This window comes from Ambystoma mexicanum, chromosome 14, assembly GCF_040938575.1.
Source record: "Ambystoma mexicanum isolate Mex_15411 chromosome 14, UKY_AmexF1_1, whole genome shotgun sequence".
Taxonomy (NCBI): Eukaryota; Metazoa; Chordata; class Amphibia; order Caudata; family Ambystomatidae; genus Ambystoma; species Ambystoma mexicanum.
Window position 1 is genome coordinate 372,534,339 of NC_090940.1, and position 25,059 is coordinate 372,559,397.

General features: G+C 47.3%; 1 protein-coding gene across 8 annotated transcripts in view; it reads left to right on the plus strand.

Annotated features, from left to right (window-relative positions):
* The first annotated feature begins 247 nt into the window (after positions 1-247).
* The window catches only part of C14H14orf28 (chromosome 14 C14orf28 homolog), a 337,224-nt gene continuing 312,412 nt past the window's right edge, over positions 248-25,059 (plus strand). For 2 of the 8 annotated variants that reach the window (XM_069637479.1, XM_069637486.1), the window contains exons 1-2: positions 248-444; positions 14,309-14,440. The gene's annotated coding sequence lies outside the window, so the exon portion shown is untranslated. Of the gene's footprint in view, positions 445-642; positions 2,832-2,924; positions 3,013-3,094; positions 3,158-14,044; positions 14,186-14,308; positions 14,441-25,059 lie in introns of those variants that run through there. The other 6 variants (XM_069637484.1, XM_069637485.1, XM_069637482.1 and 3 more) reach the window with 5 other exon arrangements.

The window sequence follows — 25,059 nt, forward strand, 5'->3', positions numbered from 1 at the left end:
CGTAGCCAGCGATTTCCATCTGGAGAGATGTTTTTCGCCGTTAGTCACCCTTATTTATTGACTTGAAGTCCCGTCAGTAATTGGGGGACACCACGCCTATTCTCCACGCCCTCCTTGTCACTCAACACCCTGAACTACCAGCCATCGCACGGTGATTCTAGAACAAACAGGTGGGAGGGAGGCTTGGGGGCAAAGGCTCAAGGTGTGCGCATGCGCGGAGCGCTCCTGTCGTTTGTGTTGGAGCGAGCTCTAGTGACGTCATGGGGCGGGGTCTCTCGTAATAACAAGGAACGTGCCGCTGGGCAGGCGGCACAGGAGGTCAGGGCGGACTAGGGTGCCAAGGGCCATGGACCCTCATAGGGCTCGCCGCAGGCCGCCTACCTTCTCAGGCTAGGGAAAGCAGGGGCGCCAGAGACCGCCGCAGAAATTGTGTGGTACAGGAAGGTATGTGAGGGATCTGCAATCCGCTTGTCGTGTCATACTCAGGTGGCCAGGGTGGCACCTTGGAGCAAGGGCTCTCTCTAGGCAGGTCGACATATGTTTCTGACCATGTTAGCAGGTGGTCTTATGTTTCTGATGCGTATGCTTTTGTTTAAGGACACATGTGACACTTTAAGTGTATGAGTCTGCTTGGGGGACGGAGAGGGGGTGGTGGTGGGAAGCGAATGGAGCGTAGTGGTTCTGGCTTCCCTTATCCTTGAGGTGTATGTAACTCTGTCTCATTAGAAGCTGCAGTGCCCCTGCTCGAAATTTGATGTATCTACTCCTGGGAAGTGTGGCTGCTACTTGTGAAATCGTTCCTTGCCAGCTGTGCCGTTTTTTCCTGTGGGCAGCAGCAGGGTCTGGCTGTTGATGGGGCGTGATTGCATGTGTATTTACATGCCCAGCTCCAGGCGCGCCACCTCCCTTCCGCTTGAGTTACATGATTGCATGGTATTGGTCTAGAATGGTGGGACCGAGGCGTTGGATCTTTGTCAGGGTTCTGCACTATTGGATTTCTGCAATTAGATTGAACTTGCAGATGGCGTAGGAATGACCCCCTCACTCCCCCTCCCATAAGGCTGCTGCCTGGCTCCCTGCCTGTGCCACTCCCACTTGTCCCGTCGCAGTGTTCGCTTTTAGCAATATACAGTGGTGCTGGATTGGAACATTAAGAATGGCGTCGTGCCGCTACTATTATCTTGTGTGTTTTTTCTTTTAAACTCTTTTTGCCTTTTAGGCTTTACGTGACTATATTTGTTTAAGTGAGGTTTTGTTCTCTTTGACAATTTTTGGTTTGGTATTTTTAATAATGTCTGTTACTTTTTGTGGTCACGTTTCACTTGTTGCCGGTAAGAACTTAGCTTAAAGTCACAAAATACACGTACACACTTGTTGGGCCATTGGGGAAAGAATTCGGCCAGAGTCGGGGGTGCTCATTGGACCTAAACACTTGAGCTCTCAAAGGAAAGGCTGACCCGATCTAAATCGGGTATGAAACGGCATATGTGATGAAATTACTACTGCCCTGAATCCGGGAAGAGTTACAAAACAGTGGTCCTAATGAAGAGAGAGAGAGATGCCTCATTCGCCTTTTGGGACAACCTGGGCCCCAGAGCCAGCTATACTCTGGGGTGTGAATGTGATGACAGTATTTTTGTACATGCCATGACTACCACTAATCCATCCCTTCAAAACGAGAGGGTGTGAAAAGAGAAATTATTCACAATCTTATATGTATGATCAGACTTATCCCCCTTCATTACCAAACTTATCATTTGCCAGTAATTCAGTCCCAAGTAACCTGAAGCAATCCTGGGTTCTCCCACTTCTGAAGAAACAAACATTAGACCCATCTATACCCACTAATTACAGACCAATCACTACTGTCCCATTCATCTGAAAATCCTAGATAGTCTTGAATTTGCAGGTAGACAACTCTATCTAGAAACTAACCAACTTCTAGGAATCCGTCAATCTGGCTTTAGACCACAACATGGAACTAAATCGGCCCTTGTTGACCTCAAAAGTCAGATCGATGAATTTAAAGATAAAGGCAGTGCCGCCATCCTACTTCTCTTGGACCTCTCAGCAGCCTTCAACACTTCTCCTTGCTCTTGGACCTCTCTGCTGTCACGTGGATTCAATCCTTCCTCGCATACAGAACCATGCGGGTCTTCTCACCTTCAGTGGTGGCTGACCCGATCCCCATCACATGTGGTGTCCCACAAGGTTCATGTGTTTCACCGACTTTGTACAACATTTTTACAAAGCTTCTATTCAACAAACTGGGTCATCTGGGTGTTACCTATACCAATTGCGCAGATGACACCCATATACTTCTAACTATATCAGGTAACTACAACGTTGACGTCAACCGGTTCAACAAAGTCTTCACTATCATTCAGGCATGGATGGCCACACATGGGATCACTTGTAATAGGGTGGTCATATACCCTTCTAACCAATTGTGTCTGGAGTAGGAGTAAACCTAGTCAAATTCTGGAGTCACTAAGGGAACAGAAAAGTAGGCTGTGAGATTAGCCTAAACAAAGTTAATGAATGTCACTTACCAACTATGCGTGGATGATGTCTTTTGTTTACATTTTTTCTGACGCCGGCGTTACCGTATCGTCTGATTCATGCCGTGTCGTTGGATTCATGACGTGTACCGATCATCTTTAGCCTTGCTTGGCACGCATGCGTGAGCGGAATTCGTCTGCCGCGCATGCCCCATCACATGTCACTTTAGATTGAGGCATTTAAGAGGGTTGACTGTGAGTGAGCCACATCCTCCATTTGTGGGATGCAGTCCACCATGGTTCCTTTGCCGGAGATTTCTACATGATCAAGTAAGTTGTATGGATGTTGTCTGCACGTTTGCCCCCCCCGGTTACTTTCTTTCCTATTTTATATCTATTTTACTTTCCATTTACCCTCTGCAGATCATTGAACAGGATTCGTCCGTAATATCTCGAGAGAACTCTTCTCCTCTCCAGCCAATCGTCCTCAGGGACACATTTAGAACTAGATGTAAGTGTAGACGTGCTAAATTTCTTTTTCTTCAACACCGACTCACTCGCCTTGTCTCATTTACATGTTATTTTTTTTCTAGCGTGGAGACAAGCGAATAACTCCTTTTGAACCACCTGCTGCTCTTATGTTTACACCATAGTTGGTAAGTGACATTCATTAACTTTGTTTAGGCTAATCTCACATCCTACTTCTGTTCTCCTAGTGACTCCAGAATTTGACTAGGTTTACTCCTACTCCAGACACAATTGGTTAGAAGGGTATATGACCACCCTCTTACAAGTGATCCCTCTTTAGCAATAGCTGACTGTACTCACTAATAATACCACACGTGGTTATAATTGTCAAAAATTGGGTTACTTCTTGCATTGATATGTATCATTGTTTGTCTATAAAATGAGGAGTCTTTGAATTTAATACGTAATGTTCATAATTAAGGAATTATATATGCAGATATACTAAGAGGTACCTTTCTCTCTTTCTTTAGAAACTTGTGAAATATGACTTTGCCCCTGAAGAAGAGTGTATACTCGAAACGCGTTGGGCCTAAAACATTGTACAATAAATACTTTTTTTTTTTTATATAAACCTTGCAAGCTGGGTATTTACTTTCACTGCCCCATAAACTGAACTACTGATTGTATAAAATGTTATGAAACTGTTTATACAAGAAATATCAAATTGTTGGTCTGCTCCACAGATATTAGACAGTGTGCAGGGGACAATCTTTAGGAACAACCACATTTTGTCCTTCCATGTATCCAACCTAGTTGCCAAGGTTGAGTTTATTTATTTATTTATTTATTTTCTCCCCCGCACCTCAAACATTTCTTTAATTCTTAAAAGGTTCCTTCCATACATATTTTGAATTCTTCTCTAAGTATTGGTGTGCCCCAGTGTTTTTGCTTATCTCCACTTACGCACACCCCAGCATTCACTCTTTCCTCCACGACTTGATTATCTTGTTATGAACCATAAATGTGTTTAAACCCTCTAAATTGTAAAATATATTCAAATGTATAAGCTGTATCCTGTAACCATTTACCCAAGCACCCTTTTACCCCTGGGTCTGGAGCGCTATATAAATAAACAACAAATACACTCCTTGCAAAGGCTCTGCCTTGACATTCCTTTGGGTAGCCACCATCTAGCCGGCTACACCATTTTCCATGATTTGTTCCAGCATGCTCAACTGGGATTTTCTTAAAGCAGTATTTTAACAAGAATTTTAACATGGCACGTTATGTTTTTTCTGCAAGACACATTTGCTCTGCATTTATTTGCTGTCTACCGAGAACCTGGTGCATGCCTGGCACATAACATTTCTACATATAGGTACGCTGCAATCTCTTCCCTACCTATAGAAATACTGCCCTACTAGTGTTGAGTCTCTCATCCTTGGTACACGCTTACCTGCTACCTAGTCTAGTCTATTTAAAAAGACACACTAATTGTGCAAGCTAATGCCTCCTCTGTCCCAACTTGTGTAGCAAAACAAACTATTGTTAGTGCCAGCTGCATTTCCAGGAGGATTTTAAAGTGCAGTTTCAAATGTGTTCTTTCTGATTTTGTAATTCCGTTTTTTTTTTTTTTTTGCAGAAGGCAGGGGGGGCATCTGCTTTTAATTGCCCACTACATTCCCCCACTATGGTCGAGTCATTGACAACAACTTCATTTTTCTCCGCATCATATTATAGTATCCTTGGGCAGCCACACTCTGGTGACCCCCCCCCCCCCCCCCACATTATATCTTGTGCTACATATTCTGCTCAACTGCATGTCATAGGCCAGCACTCACTGTAGTTTGGTTATGGGTAGTGGTCCTGCTTCATCTTCCACCCATGTTAAACATTTTGCAGTTTCTTTCTATTCCTCACGGCACACTCTGTCCGTGTTTTTTTTAATCATTTCTATTGGTGCAGTCCATACTGCCTGTGCTTTGCATCCCATTATTCCATCAACTCATCCTCCTTTGGAATATACTTTCCCTTTTGTTTGTAATTGTGGTCTGTTGGACAATATTTGATTATCCACTACTTCCAACATCTCCTCTTTTAGTACCTGATAATATGTACTTGAGTACCTTACTTTTCATTCTTATACTCTCCAAGTGTGCTTCTTTTGCATAGTTGTCTACGTATGGGAATTTGACATACTTTTTGTCCTCTGGTCTGCAATACTGCAAGATGTACCAAGCAGTGTGTTCTCTCCTTCTCTTTCTCGAACTGTCAAAATACTTCTAGCCCTTACTGTCTCCACAACTAGGCGGAATACCATTTCCTGCTCTAACTGGAAATGTACTTGTTTTCTAACGTCTTCACTAAATTATGCCATAATTCACCTTATCATAATCTATTTATTTATGTTTTTATTTATGTTTACATTTATAAAGCGCTCACACAGCCCGCAGGCATCGAGGCGCTGTTACAGGAATTGTTTGTTTTTCTTAGTTGCGTAATTGTGTTTTTTTTGTCTTAGTTACGTATTTATAACACGCTTAAACACCCAGAGGTTTCGAAGCGCAGACCTGGGGATCAAACCTGTTGTTGCTTTGTGTCGTCTTGCTTCCAAGACGCGCACGCTGCCGCTGAGCTATCCTCCCGGGAATTTGAAAGTAATGTGAGATAAAACAACAAAAGAGGGGGGGGAAAGTACTGCAATAGCCATGATATCAGTTGTTTGTAGATGTGTCCTGCAGTGTATTGGTCGGGGTGTTAAGAAGATATCTGTTACATTGGGATATGAAAACATTTGTACAGTTTACTTAGCACGGGGCGACAGTCAATTTAGTATTTTTGCGAGTGAGGCGAGCTGTATGTACTTTTTCAAAACATTTTGCAACCACATGGAATAACAATAATAAAATATTTGACTTTCAAACCATACCCACTATTACGTGGTTCGTTGAAACGTATAAAAATAGTGCTGATAAAACATAAAAATTTGGAAAATAGAAATAGTCTCAATAAAAAATGTAAAGATAAAAAAAGTAGGAAAAAGTCTGTTCTAGATGTAGGCTCTTGTGTAAAAAAAATAGTCCTAATAAAGTAGGAAAGTAGAGAAAATAGTCTGTTAAAGATGGTTGTTCTTGAGAAAAATAGTATATGACATAGTCGTAATACAATGTTGAGGTACAAAGGTAGAGAAAATAGTCAGTTATAGATGATTGTCCTTGTAAAAAATAGTCCTCAGCAGCAGGAAGCTATGTTGGCGATGTATTCAAAAAGTCCTCGGCATACAGTAATTTAAATCTGCACCTAGATGTGGCTTGCCGCTTTGTTCCTTTGGGATATGCGGGTTAGGAACCTTTAATCAACTTAAAGCACCAACTCCTTTCTTGTTGTTCTAGTGGGAAGTGCAGCCTCAAAGTTTAGCATCAGTGATCCTCAAGTGGTGCACTGTGATTTATATCCTCTTTACTCTCAAGTTCCTTATTCCTTTTATCTTCTTTCTCAGAATGCTCATGTCCTGGATCTGGTTTCGTTCTCTTCTCCCTCAGGGTCCTGGTAGCTGGGCAGGGAGTTGCCACTCTTTATCGTCTTTATATTGGTTAGGTTGACCCATGGAAATAGAAAAATGTTGAACTGTCTATTTAGTCTTTTCTGTGGCTTTTGCAATACCTCCCTGCCGTTTCTTCCTGTTGCGAACCAAAAGAGAGGTATTTAGTCATGGACATCAACAAGTCCTGTAACACATTTACAAACAGTTGGGAATCTGTCTGCACGCACGTGGGCGAGGTAGTGGGCCCGTGCATCCTACAGCCTGGAGTGGGACGGCCCCCAACGGCCTGTGATCTATACTAATGTCACTATTTTAGACAGAAAATTGGCATAGTGCAAACAGCCGCAGAGAAAGGTGAGATCATCTTTGAAGGGTCCTGTGTCCATATTTATCCAGTTCTATCGTTCTTGACACTCTACAAGCAGAAGGAATGCCCCCCCCCCTCCCCCGTGGCTTCAAGAGAGGGATATTCGCTACTGCTGTGGATATCCCTTTGCACTTTCATTCGCTCACAGAAGGGAAGAATATAAGGTTATCTTTAAGGAGGACGTTGATGTGTCCTATCATCAGAGGATTGAGGCACTGAGGTCAGAGTTGTCGACCCGACACTAGACTCGCTAGATGGTCCTCCTAAATATCTCTCGCAGAGGAGGCACTCTACCAACTTGAGGACATTTTGCAGATTTAACACTCCTTGACTGGCACTGAAGTTCCTTGTTGCACCTGGAGATCGTTAGGTTCTTGCTAGGGATCGCACTGAGACTGCTGGTGCACCAAAGCATAAGGCCGGTGGACGCTATGAAACTGGGGAACTTCCCAACCTCCGAGCTCACATGCTCCTTTTGCACAATTCATGGTTGTTTGTTTCCGTATTTATTGTTCACACCTGTGGACAGGGGATGGCCCTTCCTTGTCGACAGGACATCTCAGATATTGTGGGGTGGATCTCCCCGGGCATGGATGGCCCAGCGTACGAATTGGGTGACAAGGGACGGGGTGGGGGTGTGCACACAATGGACAACCAAGAGGGTTTTTAGGTTTTTTTTTGCCTCGAGGGATGGTAAGCAAGGTCATCTCCCAGCTTGATCTTCATTCTGAATCTGTTGGTTGCCTCCATGACCAGCAGTCGTGCTTCAGAGCTGCCGGAAGCATGGAAGCTGCTCTCCTGAACATCCTTGAAGATCTGCTATCCAACCTTGATTCCAACACCCGGTGTCCTCATCTTATCTCTTCTCTGCCTTTGACACGATCAACCATGCCATCCTGCTCAACCGTCTCTGTGATAACCTGGGTATCGCCGATCAGGCTCTGGCTTGGCTGACCTCCTTCCTGTCTGACCCTTCCAGGTCCAACTTGGGTCCTTCATCTCCTCTATCTCTACCTGTGGTGTTCCCCAGGGGTCTAACCTCTCTCCCTGGCTGTTCAACATATGGCTGGCACTTCTCGCCCACCGCATTGCAGCTCTCTGCCCTAACTTTCAGCGCTATGCGGATGACGCTTCACTCCTTTTCAGGATCCCTTCTGCCACCTCTTCTCCTTCTCTTATCTGACTGTCTGTCCGCCATCCAGGAGTGTTGTCCACCAATGATCTCTGCCTTTATGCCAGCAAGACCGAGATTCTCCTCATAGGCACACTGGCTCCCTCCTTTTCCTGTCACTCTCTGGCCGGCCTCTCTTGGCCCTCTTCCTGCTCCCACCTGTGAGGCAAAAAACCTTGGGGTCATCTTCGACTCCACACTTTCCTTCTCTCGGGTATTCTTCCGTTCCTCTCCTTGCCCCATAAGCTCACTGTCTCCAGAGCTCTGGTTCTCTCTAAGCTGCAACAGCCTCTTTCTAAATATGCCCGCCTCTACTCTCCGCCCTCTGCAACTCATCCAAAACAGGACTGCCAGACTTGTCCTAGGCCTCAAGCCCAGGGATCGTATCTCTCCAGGACTGAAATCCCTGCAGTGGTGGCGAGGATTAAGTTCAAAACCCTCTGCAAGTTCACCTCCAGACCTTCCTCTTTGCTTCTGCTTTCTCTCTTCCTCTCGATCTCCTAGCTGATTCTGAAACTGCCCTGGTTACCTGGCTACCCTCTGGTCCCTGGCCCAGGTCCCCTCTGCGCCAGTTGCACTCCTGCACTCGGGGACTGTTTCTGTATCCCTACAGCCCCTTCTAGCACTGATGTCTGCACTTGCCACCAGCTGGCCGCACTTTTATTTGTCTATTTATTTTACTGTTATCCCATGTACTGCACTGCCCCCTCCCCTTTCCCCTGCACTTGCACGATCTGAATGTCACCCGGCCTAGTAGGATCGCTGTCTGTCTTCCCTCTGTTTTCCCCTCCCTTGCCTCGTCACACCTTGAAACACTTTTGTATAGGCGAGTTAAAAATGCCACATCATAATGTGAAAGTTTCTGTGGGGAGCTGAAGCCTAGTGATACGTGAATAGGGGAAAGAGAGGGGCGGGGTGTAGATGTCATTTTGTATTATTATTTTTTTGCTGGCAGAAAATACATTTGAGTTGAAGACTACACGCTTAACTGTAAGGAACTAGGAGGTGCTTACTGCTCATCCAGCTTGGTGGAAAAAAAAAAGAAAAGCAGTGGTGGGGATACTGGGCTGAAAGTCACTTGGTCTAGAAGTCAACAGGTCAAGAGAGGCATGAAGGGACGGTTGATGGCTCTTAATGGGAAGATCAGTGACGTTGCTGTGACACTGTGTGCTCTATGCCCCCTACCAACGGCAATTGCACTTCTATAGTGAAGCTCTGATGTCCCTAAACATATGGAATGCGGGAACCCTTATTTGTGACGGAGGGTTTACAGTGATAATTTCGACAACAAAAATGTCGAAAGTCAAAATATCGAAAGAAAAATGTCGGAAAAAAAATGTCGACTTTTTTTTTCAATGCATTTTTTTTTTTAAATGGGGGGGTTCCCCCCCAACCCCCTTTTTTAATTTTTTTTTTTAATTTTTCCCTTTTTTTTTAACTCCGAACCACTAAAATAAATATATAATAAAAAACCGAAAGTCGACATTTTTTTGTCGACATTTTTGTCTGTCGACATTTCTTTTTCGAAATTATGACCACCCACCGTGACAGAGACCTTAATTCGATTGTAGATCCTATGCAAGACTGGACATCTCTAAGGGCAGGCCAGTGCTACCCATGATAAGCAAGATTGACTACTTAAGAACCGCCCATCTAGACAACTTTCTTATTGACTCATGTGGAATAACACGGATAGGCATTTACCTTTTTTACCTAACCCCCCACCACAGCACTTTTACTAGGATAAACTATATATTCCTAGAGGCTGTGCAAGAACAAATTATAAGCTGCAGACATTCCAAGTGATAGGCTGGTTGGTTCACGACATGTGCACACTAGAAGTTGGGCCCCGGACCTTAATAGACAAAAGATTGGTATGTAATAATACGCTATTTGGGAATCTGGTATTTAGAGCATTGCTTCACAAAGAGATCAGAGAATACTTGAAGGTCAATGATACAGGGGTCACGCCACTACACACACTATGGGAGGCGTTTAAGGCCACTGTCCACTAATTACTCAGTGGGCGGTTAAAAAAAAAAAGGGAAAGGACACTACGTAGACCCGAAGGTCTATGCCAGTCATCCTACTACTGATAGCTTCTAATTTTTCATTGATAGGTAACCAAGCAATTCCGAGATTTCCAGGACGAATTTACCTTTACAAGACATAAATTGAGTTTGCTAAATTAAAGTTTTCTTGATTTGCAAACAGACCCATTTGATTAGCAATGACGCTTTATTAATTCCCAACACTAAACAAACAAACATCACTCTGCAACCGGCACGTTGTGTCGGGATCTGCACTGTATCCTCTGTCTCCTTGGTGTCTCGGCTAGGCTCTCTCCTAGTCTGACCATCACGTTCAGTTCAGTACATCTCTGGCACCCTTGCAGCATGTCCACCGCCCCCTTCGGGTTCTGTCGCTCACATTGTCCTCGGTGGGGGAGGGACTTTGGGGGCGGGGGTTCGTTCAATCCGCCTCAGGCTCACTCTGGCCTGTTGTGTCTTGCCCTTCATGTTATTAAATAGATCCAGTATGAGTTCCATGCAAGTAGTCTAGCCCCACTTTCTCCCTCCACCCCTCTCTGTGTCACTCTGGTCCACACTGATGTTTCCGCTATCGTTCATTTCTTTGCAGGTCCGCCCACCGCATTTCTGCTGATGGCCCAGTGCTTTTGTTCCATGCCATCGCTATTCGGCGTTTCGCTAGAATACACATTAGGTCTTTCATTTTCGCTGTATGCGTCCGTTGTTTACCGCCCTCGGGAACAGTCGCAAGAGGTAGAATTCCGGCGACCACGCTTGCATTTGGATCCCTCCAGCCTCTGCCCTTGTTTTCACTGCGTCCCAAAAATTGAGATTCACCGGGCAGGACCAGAACATATATATCATGTCCGCTTGCTCTACTGCTCACGTGGGCAGCTTCGGATTTGTCTGTGTCCCATGTGACATTCTCTTGGGTTTGATGAGCAATGTTGTACTAATTGTTAATGTCACCAGAAGTTATTTGTACCCAAGACATGAAATGAGCAGCGATACAGCAGATTTGCGTACTGCTGAATTAGACATTAATAAGTGGAGTCAGGTCTTGCAAATTCAGCTAGACTCACAGGTCGGGTAACTTGGTTTACCTGTTCGACCTAAGAGAAATGCACTCAACCCATAGCAACAGATGACAACAAATGTAAATGTGATTTGTGTAAAATGGTGCATGACACTTCAACACCGCTTTATGTTTGGCACACTGCTGCCACCCAGAGGCCAGCCATGTAACAATAAAACTTGTATTTGACATTTACTGCAAAGTAAATGATAAATAAAAGTTTCAAACATCTCTTGCAAATGGTACTCACCTACATATAATATACTCGACTGGTGGGCAAAAAGACTTTGTGCGCCCTGGATGAGTGTCTGGAAAATGGAAAAGGATCTGCATGAATGGACGCATATAAAAAGATATGATTAAAAGCTTCTGAAAACATTTTGGCCAGCTTTCTCCTACAGGTGCTAATATATAATGCAATATTAATCAAAAAGCAAAGCAAGCCTGAGTGATAACTACAATGTATGGTAGTGCAGTAGATCGGTAGATGTGCAGACAGGATGGAACTACTGATCACTATTACTTTGCATAAACATCTAGTTGGCTTTTGTGTATTCATTATGTAAGAGGAAATAAAAGACTAAGCAGAGTGGATGGCGTAGCAGGCAGAGAACTGGGCAAACTTGGTGGAATATCTTGTGGTCATCTCACTTTCAGGGTTGCTGGTACAAAGCAACCGGGTGATTAATATAGAATGTCAAGGAATATGCAATCGTTCATAGATTCAGCACAGATGTGTGCAACCAGCAAGTTACAGAGCTAGGTTTGCCATCAAGAGCATTTGAAAGTGTGGTCATGTGATGCATCTTCCACAACAATATTAAATATAGTGGACACTATGAGATTTAGATACACTAACCGTAAAGCAAAGAGGTGATGTTTTACAGTATAAATACTGTAATTATGCAGTATGTAAGAACTTACATTTTAGGAATGGAATAAAGTGAACACCTCCTGGTCTTTGCCAGACACGAAATATGATATGGCATTTATAACGTACCTGTACACAAGTGTTTCTAGGTACAACAAGACAAGCAGGGCGAACAAGGGAGGACAAAATAACGATCTTACTAGGCATTGTGTCGTTCAGATCACGCAAGTGCAGGGAAGGGGAGAAGTGCCAGGGGACGGGGGAAGTGCAGATAACTCACACGTGCAGCCAGCGGCTGGCTCATTCATGCAGAGAGAAAGGACTGTAGGGTTGCAGATACAGACCCTTAAGTGCTGGGGAGCCCTGAGGCAGTGTGAGGGCAACTAGACCTGTAGGAGCATAGGCCCGAGTTCAGAGGGTGACCAGCGCGTGGAGCAGTCAGGTGCATCAGCAGGGAGAGGAAGAGAGCAAGCAGAAGCGAAAAGGAAGGTCTTGAATTGCTTCTGGAACTGGAGGTGGTTCTACTCCAGTTTAAGAGGGGCCCGGGAGGCTGTTCGAGAGGGAGGCCTCATACGAGGAGGTAGATCTGCCCCCAACTCTCTGCTTGGGGAAGCATTTGAGTTGGAAGTGGGTGGGTGGAGAGCGCAAGAAGGAAGATGTTTTGGAAGAGAAAGTTGGAGTTAGAGCGATCCCAGACAGTCTTGTGGACAATGCAGAGGGTCTTGAAGTTGATCATTGCAGCCACGGGAGCCAGCGACAAGATTTCAGAGCTGGAGAGATCCCTGGGCTTGAGGCCAAGGACCAGTCTCATAGTCCTGTTCTGGATATGTTGTAAAGGTCGAGGCAGGAAGATTTAGAAAGAGGCTGTTGCAATACTCCAGCCTTGATAGGACCAGAACTCTGGAGACAGTGAGCTTCTGGGGGGAAAGAGAAAAAAGGAAAAATACATTTGAGAAGGTGCAGCTGATAGTTTGACTTCTTAGAGACGTCAGAGATGTGAGGAGAGAGTGGAGTCGAAGGTGACACCAAGGTTCTTGGCCTCACAGGAAGGAGCAGGAAGAGGGCCCAGAGTAGAGGGGGGTGGGGGTGGGTGTGGGGGGGGGAGAGGGAGAGGGAGGGATAGGGAGGGAGACGTTTTCAAAAACAATAACGTTGTAACCGCAAACATAAATACGTTTTTAAAGCTGCGGTTTTATTTCTAAGTTTTCTGGGCTCCTTCAGGGAAAAAAACGCAGCTAGTGCTTATTTTTTAAAAAAATAAAATGCACTTACCGAGATGCAGCTGCAGCTTTTCTGCCTGTAGTCTCCGGTCTGCGTCCTCCCAGTCACGGCACCAATGAAGGAAAAGCCACCCAGCTTTTGTTTACTACAGCTGGCTGGCTTTTCCTTCATTAGTGCCGCAAAAGTGAGCACAGGCGGGCATCCATTTCACAAAATGGATGCCCCCATGTGCTTGCTTTTGTAAATTTTGAGCTTCAATTGCTCCAAATTTTACATAGGGACTTAAAAAAAAAAAGTGCCATATTTTTTTTATTTTTTTTATCGCCCATCTTTTTTTGCAATATTTTTTGGGCGAACCATTCCTTTAAGGTTGGAGGAGATGATTACTTCTGCACTTTCTCTCCATTGCCACTTGTAGTGAACAGAGAAACGAGGCTGAAGGGAGCATCAAGGGCAAGAGAGGCATGCAGGGCGAGCTGTGCTTCGTTGAACATGTCAACTTAAATAGCTAGGTTTACTACCCAAGTGCCAATTTGATTAGCAAACCTACAGAATTGCTATGCGACACTGCTTATTTTATGCCTTGCTTTAGTCCAGGAGGCATACATGTTAGGACAAAGTGAATGAAACCTGTTTAGGGCTAATGATGTAAATGGCTGAGAGTGGAGTCCTAATCTATATTTTGCTGAAGCACATGTATTTTTGTTGATAGTGTTCTATTTGTTCACAGCTAACCCTGCGTCGCTGTCCGTGACTGGTGAAAAATGTCTTGCCCATTTTTCTTTAAATCTCCTAGGTGTGGTAGCTGCAACGTATTTTGATTAAATTTACAGGGGGTTGTGACGTTGGGAATTTTGCAAATCATTGGCGAGGGATGATTGACTTTTGGCGAGTGAGAAAAGTTATGCTATGTTCACATCAAGAACCGCGGCGATGAGTGAGTTTGCGTGATTTTTTTTTGGGGGGGGGGGTTTGGATTAAGTTCAATTGACGTTTTTACAACTGATGGTAATATTTGACATCGAAATACATTTTGATGAAACATTTCTTTTTCCCATAGGGTGTTTGGGCTACACCCGTGTCCGACACAGTATAACCGTGTCAGCTGGGCATTCTGCAGGCAATGCTCCTCCACAACCTGACTGCTATATGTCCTCCCAACTGCTACTGGATGTTTACGCTGGTCAAACTGGTAAGACATTTTCTGGCCACTGTAACCTTTTATGTCATTGTTATTACAGCCTCCCCCCCCCCCCCATTTCATTTCAACAACAAAGCAATACACATGCATTAAAGGATTAGTTGATTTACTGCTTGGGAATGCATCAATTTGTATTGTTAACCTAATTTTATGTGATCATAGACTATGGGCTAACTGTTTAACCAGTGTGTGCGTGTGTGTGTGTGTGTGTGGTCCTATGTAATAAGGCAGATCGTACGTTGTTTGATATTACATACTTTGAGCCATTACTCATGAGCACATTTAACAATCTATTACCATGTCCCATGGGATAATGTGGTATTCCCCATGGGTGTGGAATTAAATTGTGCCTGGATCCCTTGGACTGAAGAGTTCTCGCCCAAAAAGGCGAGAGTCGTGAGGGGGCGTGGGGGGCGGCCGGGGGGTGAAGAGATGCGGTAGGCTGGTCTTCTGTAAGCTCAGTGGTGTGGCATCTTTGCCACCCTGTGGGATATGGGTCCTCCGTGGAGGTTCTGTTTCAATCTCCTATCGCACTCTATTCAAGAGCATTCCAGCCCTCCTTCGTTAACGTCGTTGGAGGTCCATTTGTGTGAGGAGGTTTTCATTTGCGGCACGTGCATTCGCGCCCATAGATATTTCTCCCTAGCCGCATTGCCAGTGCTTAGTGCTGAGACCTAGCCTTATAATGCACATATTATTGATGGTATCGACCTGTGTGAATAGGGAGGTAGAGGGACTGCATTCTGACCTGACCTGTTTTCATGCGTCTGTTTAAGTGGAAAGTGACCGTTATTAAACCATTTAGGAGCTACACCTATATAAATCACTGGTTGCCATTTTGATAAATTGGCACTGAACAGTCATGAGTGGTAGCTGATTAGATAGCAGAGGGAACCCACCCTGTCGCCTACGACCAGTATGTCTTCCTCCAATAGAGCAGTCAAACTGGCTGGGCGAATCAAAGATAGGCTTGGCTTTTCTTTTCTGCAGACTAGTCCTGGTTGTCTGTGGAAATGCTTCTTCCTAAATTGGACTTTATTGGTCAATGGAAAAGTGGCATTATTTCTGGAGTGTTTGATCTTTACAGATTGAAAGTGGTTACCTTGAGGTGATTAGAGCCGAGTGCAGACTCTGGAGAGAGGTTCTGCCTTCATATATCCGCCATATTGTAGTGCAGAACCCAAACGACTGAGGTGACAATGACTCCCCTTGACCTCCTGCCCCCCCCCCCCCCCCGTAAAGATGTTAATAAGGCACAAATTACAGCTGCTTTCCCGCACATATCTTTATATTTCTATGGCCTACGAATCTGCATGGATTCACATGCTTTCTTTTGCATAGGCTGCTATTTAGTCGTTGGTGCGGAGTATTACATATTGTTTATTCGAATTCTCAAAAAATGGACATCCACAGGGGCATCATACATGCTACACTAGCCGTATCTGGTACCCATGATCCATCATTCGCCCAAGTCTTCAGATTTTTTTTTTTCCAGCCATTATGGTTGGATGTTAAACTCTGAGCCTCCGTAAGTTATCGTGAAGCAGTTGAAACATTGGAGCCCTAATCGATGTATACTTGCAAGATTTCATCATAGAGTACAATGGCAGAGGTGGCAGCGTTTGAGACGAGAAGTGCATTGTGCTGAAAGGCGATGCTTTAGGGGGAGTGGGTGAGGGCCAAGGCAACCATTTCAACCTTTTAGAGAATGCCTTTTTGTTAGTTCACCGACATTTAATACAATAAGCGTGTCTGTTTCTTGATTACTCTACAGAGAAAAACTCTTTAAATGATGCCCCACATGCAATATCGGATTCCCTTGGAAGGACACACACAGGTTGTGCAATAGTTTTCTCCCAAGGTATCACAGCAAATCTCTGTGCAAAGCGTGCAAGCCGTTTAAACCAAAGGCCTTAAGAGCGTTGTACAATGTGTTGGGCAGCCAATGCAATGCTGCCGGTAAAGAGGTTGGGTGAATCTCCCGCTACAGTGGAAAATGGTTGAGGTCTGAAGGGGGCATCAGCTTTGAGATCGCCCGCCCCCTCTCCGAATAGCAGGGTATAGAAGAAACATCAAAGGTTTCCTCGCAGCTGACTCCCTAGGGCCGAACCAGGCGGAGCTGTGTAGACAACACATACCCAGAAGGCTGCGCAGGACAATATTAAGCCCAAACAAAAATCGGACTGTCCCCGGGGTAAACATTTGTGTGAGATTTCGACATGAACCCCTAAACGTAAAACATCTGAATATACACCTTTTCAGCACCTATGCAGTCTACCAAACAGTACGGGGGAAATCGCAAAGAAAGAAGGGTGTGAAGGAACACTGAACACTTCGTTGAAGCCAAAGCACAAAACGAACAAACCACATTCAAAGTGCAGTGGGGACACCTGTATTTTGAAGGACATTCAGCAACTAAAACACAAAAATAGTTTGATGCTTAAAGAAGGAAAGGATACACCCATATAGATGGAGGGGGGAAAAGGGAACTCTTGTCATCTGCTATGCAGAAGAACATTTCCTTTTTGGGGTTGGATTTGGTAGAAGAGGCAATACAGAAAACACCACGTCAACACATGGTCCGAGGAAAGATTTGCTTCCCTTATGGGAAAAATGCAGTGCGTCAGGGAGAGCAGTAAATCAAACCACACCAAGCCCCGAATGGGGGGGAAAAAAAGTTATTCAAAACACATAACATCTACACTTCACGTTAAGGCCGTAGAATGAGCCCCTTTTTTTTTTTTTTTTTTTCTTTGTTTTTTTTTTTTAAATTTATTTTATTTTCAAAAAAAGAAACCAAACAAAGCACCACACCATACAACTGTTTCACTACGTAAAAAGGCATCATTTAACCGTCACTTTATACAGTGCAGTTCCCCAACCTCCGCCCCCCCCCCCAGAAACTAGAGCCGGCTCTCTCGTGTCATCTACAGGAGCATTATCGGGTAGCGCAGTCTCTATGCGCTCCTCATCCGAGTATTCCGATTTGTTATTCCCCTGGTGGGGTTTTGCCATAGAGGTCACCAGTTGCCGCCAAGCCAGCAGGGGCCCTACTTCCTCCTCACCTCCCCTAGTAACCGCTTCAAACCAAGCTACGGATTCCGCTTCCGCCCATCTGAGGAGGTCCACCCACCATAGCTCCACTCTGGGTCTGTGGGCCGCTTTCCAGCCCGTAGCAATTCTGCGCTTTGCCAGGACATAAGCTAGATCCTTCATTTTGCTTGTATGCTTTAAGTCCCGGTGGTCTGGGAAACATCCCGAGCATGCATGACCAAGCTGATCCCACGTCCAACACCACTCCCCCACCAGCCAGTTTCGTTTTTACCTCATCCCAAAATCTGTGCACCTCCGGGCAGGCCCAGAACATATGTAGCAGCCCCGCTTCAACCTCCCCACACCTGGGGCATTTCTGCGTAACCGAGCCCCCAAATGTTGCAATTTTCCCAGGAGTCAGATAAGCCCTATGGGTAACATACAGTTGAAGTTGTTGGAGCCTCGCGTTCCTTGACACCTTTTTATGGTACCCCTGGGCTCTCTCCCATTGCCCGTCTGTCATGGGTCCCCCTACCTCCTCTTCCCAATCCTGTCTCAATTGGAGCAGCTCCTTCCCTGCCTTCGCTCTCAGGAGCTCGTATATCCTCGCTATTTCGTGCCCACCCTCAGACACATCATACATAGTTTCCAGGGAGGCATCAGGGTCCTCAGCTAGCGCTGTCTCGGGCCATCTCTCTCTAACCCGTTTCATGAGCCTAGCGTAGGTTATATATTGGCCTCTATGCACCCCTGTCTCTTCTTGCAGCCTCTGAAAGTCCAATGCCTCCCCTTCCTGCCATAAGTCCCTGAGGGTGGCCCAGCCCACCGGTTCCCAGTATCTACGGACTGACTCAAATAGTTAGTCGTTCCCGCACAGCGCCACCAGTGGGGCCTGCTGGGATAACGGCTCCAAATCACCCATCATCCTCCATGTTCTGCGCCAGACCTCCCAGCCTCAATAGCCGCCCCCTACCCGCCAGTTTGTCCTTCCGTAGCCACACCACTTCCCTCCAAAAGTATGGGGCCGAGTCTCCCCGCAAAAGCCTAGCTTCCGCCGAGTCGTCAGTCGACAGCCATCTGGCCACATACAGCAGCTGCCCCGCCAGATAATAAAGTTTGCCAGGCCTATGCCCCCCTTATCGCACGGATTCTGGAGTTTCCACAGGGCCACTCTATTCCTGGAGTTTCCCCACACGAAGCCCCTACACATACTCTGAGGTCTCACAAATCGGCTCCTGGGAATCAAAAACGGGACATTCACGAAAAAATGCAAAAGTCTAGGCAGGACTACCATCTCGAGCAAGGCCGTTCTCCCCATCATAGTAAGGGGCAATCTAGACCAAAACTCCATGCTGTTCTTGACCCCCTCTATTGCTTTCTCTGTATTATGTTTGTGCTCCGCCTCGATCTTGTGATAGATATTTACTCCCAGATATCTAAATGTCTCAATCTGCCATGGGATTGGCAGGATAGGCAGCCTCTGTAACGGGACATTCTTATATCTACCCAAGGGAAACGGGCTAGACTTTCCAGGGTTCACCGATATGCCCGAGAGGGTGGCGTAACTGTCCATCACCTCCAGCACATACTGCAGGTTCTCTTCCGGATAACGCAGATAAAGGAGAATGTCATCCGCATACAGTGATACCAGGTGTCTACCACTTACCGTGCTGATACCCACCTCCCCTTATTGTTGCCGCAGGTATATCGCCAACGGGACCAATGCTAGTATGTATAACATGGGTGACCAAGGGCATCCCTGTCTGGTCCCCCCCTGCTGAGTTGCCACATATCTGAGACTATGGATCCTGTTTTGACTCTCGCCATCGGGGTGCTGTAGAACAACTGGACCCACCTGATGTATCCGGGTCCCATTCCGTATCCCCTCGGGGCCGCTGTCAGCCAAGGCCACCGTACCGAATCAAAGGCTTTGACCGCATCTAGCGACACGATGGCCAACTCGCCCATGTCCTCCTCAGTTTGGTCAATAATGTGGTGTAGCCTCCTATGGTTATCAGTGATGTTCCTGCCTGGGACATAGCCCGTCTGATCGCCCGTCTGATCTGGGTGTATCAGCTTACTGATCACCCTCTTCAGCCTATTAGCCAGCACCGCCGTGAGTATCTTCCTGTCCTGGTTGAGCATGGACAAAGGTCTGTAGGACCCGCACTCCACGGCCGGCTTGCCTGGTTTCAGGAGTGGCATGATCACAGCCTCGCGAAGGGACAATGGAAGTTCCCCCTGCTCATAGACCTCGTTGAACATGGCAAGCAGTGGCTGAAGCAGCTCCTGCTTGTATGTCTTGTAAAACTCACTAGGCAACCCATCCGACCCACGTGGCAGGTTCAGGATCACCACCTCCAGCTCATCTGAGGTGACAGGCGCGTCCAACTCCGCGCGTTCTAGGTCATATAGGGTGGGCAGTTCTATGTCCTCTAATGTGTCCATATAGGGTGGGCAGTTCTATGTCCTCTAATTTGTCCAGTGTGTCTTGACACATATCTTCCCCTGTATCCTCATACAACTGTCTATAAAACTTGAGAAACTCCTCGTTTACCCCCTCCTGGGTATTACAGATACAACCTCCCTCGTCCCTAATCTCACTGATCAGAGCGGGGGATTTCGCTCTTATACAACCAGGCCAGCAGTCTGCCCGGCTTGTCCCCACCCCCCCCACCCTCCCCTGCGTGTAGCCTCGCAGTGTATTTCGTGTAATTTAGTCTACACAGCCTATCCCAGAGTGCACTGCAGGTTAGCTGTAGATCCTTTATCTTGGTTCTATTCTCACGGGCGGTGTCCTCATGTCGTGTGAGGCCCTCCAGCTCCCTCTCCGTTTCCTGAAGCTCCCTTTCGAGACCCCCCTGGAGCCCTTTGGATTTGGAAATGGCTACCCCACGCACCACCACCTTAAACGTTTCCCACAACGTTCCCACAGAGCTTACACTGCCCGTGTTTACCTCAAAATATTCCTCGATGGCATCCCTCAGATCCTCCCGGAACCCCTCATCTTGCAGTGCCTCGGTCCTAAGTCTCCATGTCGGGATCCTCGATCTGGGGGGGTTGGTGTCGCCACTCTACCACCAAAGGCGAGTGATCAGATAATACCCGGGCCTTATATTCCGCTCCTACCATTTCCCCCGCTATCGCAGCCGCTGCAAACACATAATCTAGCCTCGTGTACAAGTCATGTGGCGCAGCGTAGTGCGAGTACTGCCTTTCCATAAGTTGCAGCCTTCTCCACACATCCTCTAGGCCTAGATCATTCAACAATGTCCCCAGCGCTTTGGCCACCGGCGCCATTTTTCCCGCCTTGTCAACTGACCTATCCATTTTGGGATTCAGGGTGCAGAGTCCCCTCCCCACACCACCGCGCCCCCGGCCAGGGGACCAAGTTTGCCGTAAAGGGACCTAAAATAAGCCGCTGTGTCGTGGTTAGGGGCGTACAGATTTATGATATGCACTTCGCTGTTCTCCAGGAGCCCTGTTACCGCCACCATTCTGCCCTCTGGGTCCACTGTTGAGCTAAGCACCTGAAGCGGCACGTGCGGCGCCACCCAAGTGATAACACTTCTGGCGTACGCCGAGTACATAGCCCCCACAACATTACCCCTCCATTTTCTCCTGACCACCTCCAGCTTCTCCCTTGTGAGATGAGTCTCCTGCAGCAGGGCTATGTCAATGCGCATCCTCTTTAAGTACAGCATCACTTTATTCCGTTTCAGATGGCTATTAAGACCCCGTACATTCCAGGTCACGATTCGGAGATTACCCGATGCCATCTACTCGGTCTGTTCCCCACTCGCCACTCCCGCCAATGCTCCCCCTGATGGTTCGTTTTCCGGCTCTCTCCCTTCCCTCTTCCAACAATTCTCCCCTCCCGGTTCCCCCAACTTCACCCCACAACACACAACCCAACCTCCCTCCCCTACCCCAACAAATGCCCAGCTCCATCCCTGGATCTCAGGCCCACCTGCGTCTGGTCCTGTCTCGTAACCAAGGGCTAGGACCCCGCAGGGCCTCACCAATCTAACAGTGACCTAACTAAGTCTTTAACTATTGGGGTCAAAGGGTGCCACCCAGGAGCTCCCTAACATCTTTTTTAGGAAAAGTGCATTCGGCGGGACCAGCCGGCTGATACCACGACTCACTCCCCACAAGCATAATACACCCCTATATTCAAGTCCCAAAGTCTTAGCTATGTCACCCCTGGTGCCACAGCAACACGCTACTTATCTTCCGCAACAGACATCTGGACATCCGGTTCCTGAGGTCGGCCCTGCATGTCCAGCCAGTCCATCGCCTCAGTCGGCGTCTCGAAGAAAAGGGATCGGTTCTTGGCTGGGTAGAGCAACATGTAGCGATGGCCTGCTTCTTTCAGCCTTCTTTGTACCAACCCAAAGTTCATTCTACTACGCTGTACAAGCAGTGAATAGTCCTGGTACGCCGTGATCTTTGCTGACCCCCTCTCAATAGTTCCTCCCCTCCGGAAAAATTTGAGAATCTTCTCATGATCCCGATAATTCAGGATCTTTGCGATCAGCGGCCTCGGCGGGGCTCCTGGGGCCGGTCTCCTTGTCAAGGCCCTGTGGGCTTTCAACCGCGAACCCCTGGGTCAGCGCCCCACCTGTTAACTCCTGTAAAAGCATGATTTCCACGTATTCTGTGGGGTTTGGCCCTTCCATTCCTTCCAGTAGACCCACAATACGGATGTTATTGCGCCTGGCGCGCCCCTCTGCTTGCTCAGCTCTGTCCTCCAGATTGCCCACCCGTTGCACGAGGGCATGGAGCTCCTTTGCCTGCTCAGCGCACGCCTCCGTGGTCGGGGCCATCTCCTTCTCCAAGGCCTCAGTGCGCTCCGCGATCGTCCGCACATCCTGTCTTAGCAGGTTCACCTCCTCCTGGACCGCTCCGATCTTGAGGTCCAGGCCCTCCTGCAGCTCTTTTATAGCCAGGCCCAACTTCGTCTCCCAGGCCACTTTTAAATCAGCAATCGCTGCCAACACCTCCTGAATCGTGCCCAGTGCTTCCGCCGCTACTGCGGGGGTCTCCTTACTTTTGCCCCCCTCCGCACCCGGGGGCGACTTAGCATAGGCCTCCATCGTGGGCTGTTTGATCCTGGGTCTAACCACTTTGGAAGACATCCTGCTATGTCGATTGGGCGAAAGCCTGCCGTGCCTCCCCCCCCCCCCCCCCCCCACACACAAATGTCTGCGTGGTCACGAGCCACCCTCAGCGGTCCAGATGTGCGCCTGTCTCTCCGCTCGCACCCAGAGTGGGCTGTGTCCTCCCACGTACTCGTACACTTTCGGTGTCGTGGCGCTGACCCCAACCCTGCTCCTTTTAGCTGTATGCTTGTTTATATTTCACCGACTTACTACTGCGCTGGCTGTGTGTCAGTCCGCCTGTGTGCTGGCCTTAGGCTGTTTCATATCCGTGATCAGCCCAATTATTCATGTTTATCCGTGCCTGACCAGCTCAGGATTCCCAGGGGGCTATCTTCCCACACCAGCTCCACGTGTTTCTGCTACTCGAGTTGCCATGCAAATGCACTTTCTCGCATTTCCAGTATGTCTGTATTCTGTGAGCGTGATTTGTTTCACTTCCAGGGCACCTGATACCATACGCCCACTCACATTCCACTTGCGTGTCTTAAGCGAACTGAACAGCAATATGCTCAGTATGTTGAATAGTGGGGCGTGCTGCACGCGCGAGCCACTGATGTCCTCGCCTGCATGTATTTCAATGCCATGCAGGTCCAAATACTGTACTCAAGCCTCTTTCAGTGCTGTGTGTGTGGGCGCCAGCTCCATGTGGTGGGCTTCAATGTGTCCCAATGTTGGATACTATTCTCACTAAACTGGGTCTGGTGTTGCACCCACACTGTCACTGCTAGGCACCCGATGTGTCTGGGCTCGCTGCTTCACTGCCCCCAATATCAGAGAGCAATGGTCATTTAATCTTGCCCTCACTTGTCACGCATTTCTGTGTACAGTGTGATCATTCTAGCAGTCTGTTCCACTGCTTAATGTACTATAGCTGCATTCGATCGTCCAGCCATTGTTCTATTGACATGTGTCCTTCCTCATGCATATTGCCCATTTCGTTCTTCCCACTGAACGAACCTCCCTCGTTTTTGCTTGCGCCTTCACCAGCCCGTTCTGTGGGATCCGGGCGTCACTGCCACCACGTCACGTTCAGTCGGGGTTGTGACTGAATCTGAGTTTCTTCCTCTGTTTTAGCCGAGTGCCGCGCTCGTTGTCCATGTATCCGTTCGCCACACTGTATCCCCTCTGACACATCACTGTCTCCCCTGCTCCATGGCAACTTTTGTATGCTCTCCGGCCAGGGGTATCTTGGGGCTCACCATTGTCCGGGCTGCAAGGTCTAACAGCTCATAGCGCTTCTCATACGCCGTCTGAGCGCAGGTTGCCGCTCAGTTTACTGCGTTCCCGACAGCGCGTTTTCAATGGGAAAAAAGCTGCTATAGGCGCTTTGTGTATCTCGGGCTGCGGCGGAGCTCCTTCATTTCACTCCTACACTTGCGCTTCGTATCTTATGCATCTTGGTCCCGACGTCGGGTCTTCCTGCTCGGTCCCTTTGTTCTTCAACAGTCCGCCATTTTGTTTCTTCGTGCCTCGGGCCACCGCGATCTTCGTTTTGCATAGAACGTCTGCACCCTTACGTTCTGTGGGCTCCTAATCTTCTGCAGTCACGCTCTGTGTGCTCGTGTGCATGCACATGTATTTTCATCTGTCAAAGGCACATGCATTTGCACTTTTGATATGGATTGTTGCAGGATCAGCAGGAGCTCCTCTGGGAGCACGTCTTCTTACATGGCCCTGTAGCCACGCCCGCCCGACTAGAATGAGCCTTATTTGCTCTATTTACCCCCCCCCCACCACTCCTCACAGTACAAGCGTCAAATGTAATAGTATATAAAAATTAGCATACTGTCCCTGAATGTATGATTTAAGCCTATAAACACACTGATATCACACTGTAGCTTTCAACCACATCTACTTTAAGCAGTTCATCATACAATAGGAGTTTCATCGCCTAAACCTATTGGCGTGCGTGGCCAGCAGATCTCTCCAGCACATTGTGCCGAGTGTATAGCTGTAGCAGGAAACATCTTTGTGTTATCCTCCATCCTACCCATCCATGTCACATCGTCTGTTGACAGATGAATACAGTGAGTCTCGGTGCTAACCTCTTCCTCTGGCACTGTATGGCCAAATTCCACTTTAGCAGCAGTCTGCATCTATGTTTAGATTACTGTGTTGATCAGTTCCCAAAATTAGTCTGCCCATGGGGCACTGATGACACGTCTATAACTTGCTCTTTCTGCAGTGCCAGCCATTTCTTCCTGTTCAGTGAGGGGGGTCAGATTTTTCCAGTCTAAGCGCCTTACGAGCTGTCAACAGCATAATGTGTATGAGTCTATGTGTCGAGGCATAGTCATGTTCGTCGCAGTCTGCTCCAAATGGCATTGATGTAGGGGATTGATGAAAACAAGGTGCCCTCTATTCTAGCTATCCGTTGGGAAACTATCTACCAGAGGGGCCTGATCTTCAGGC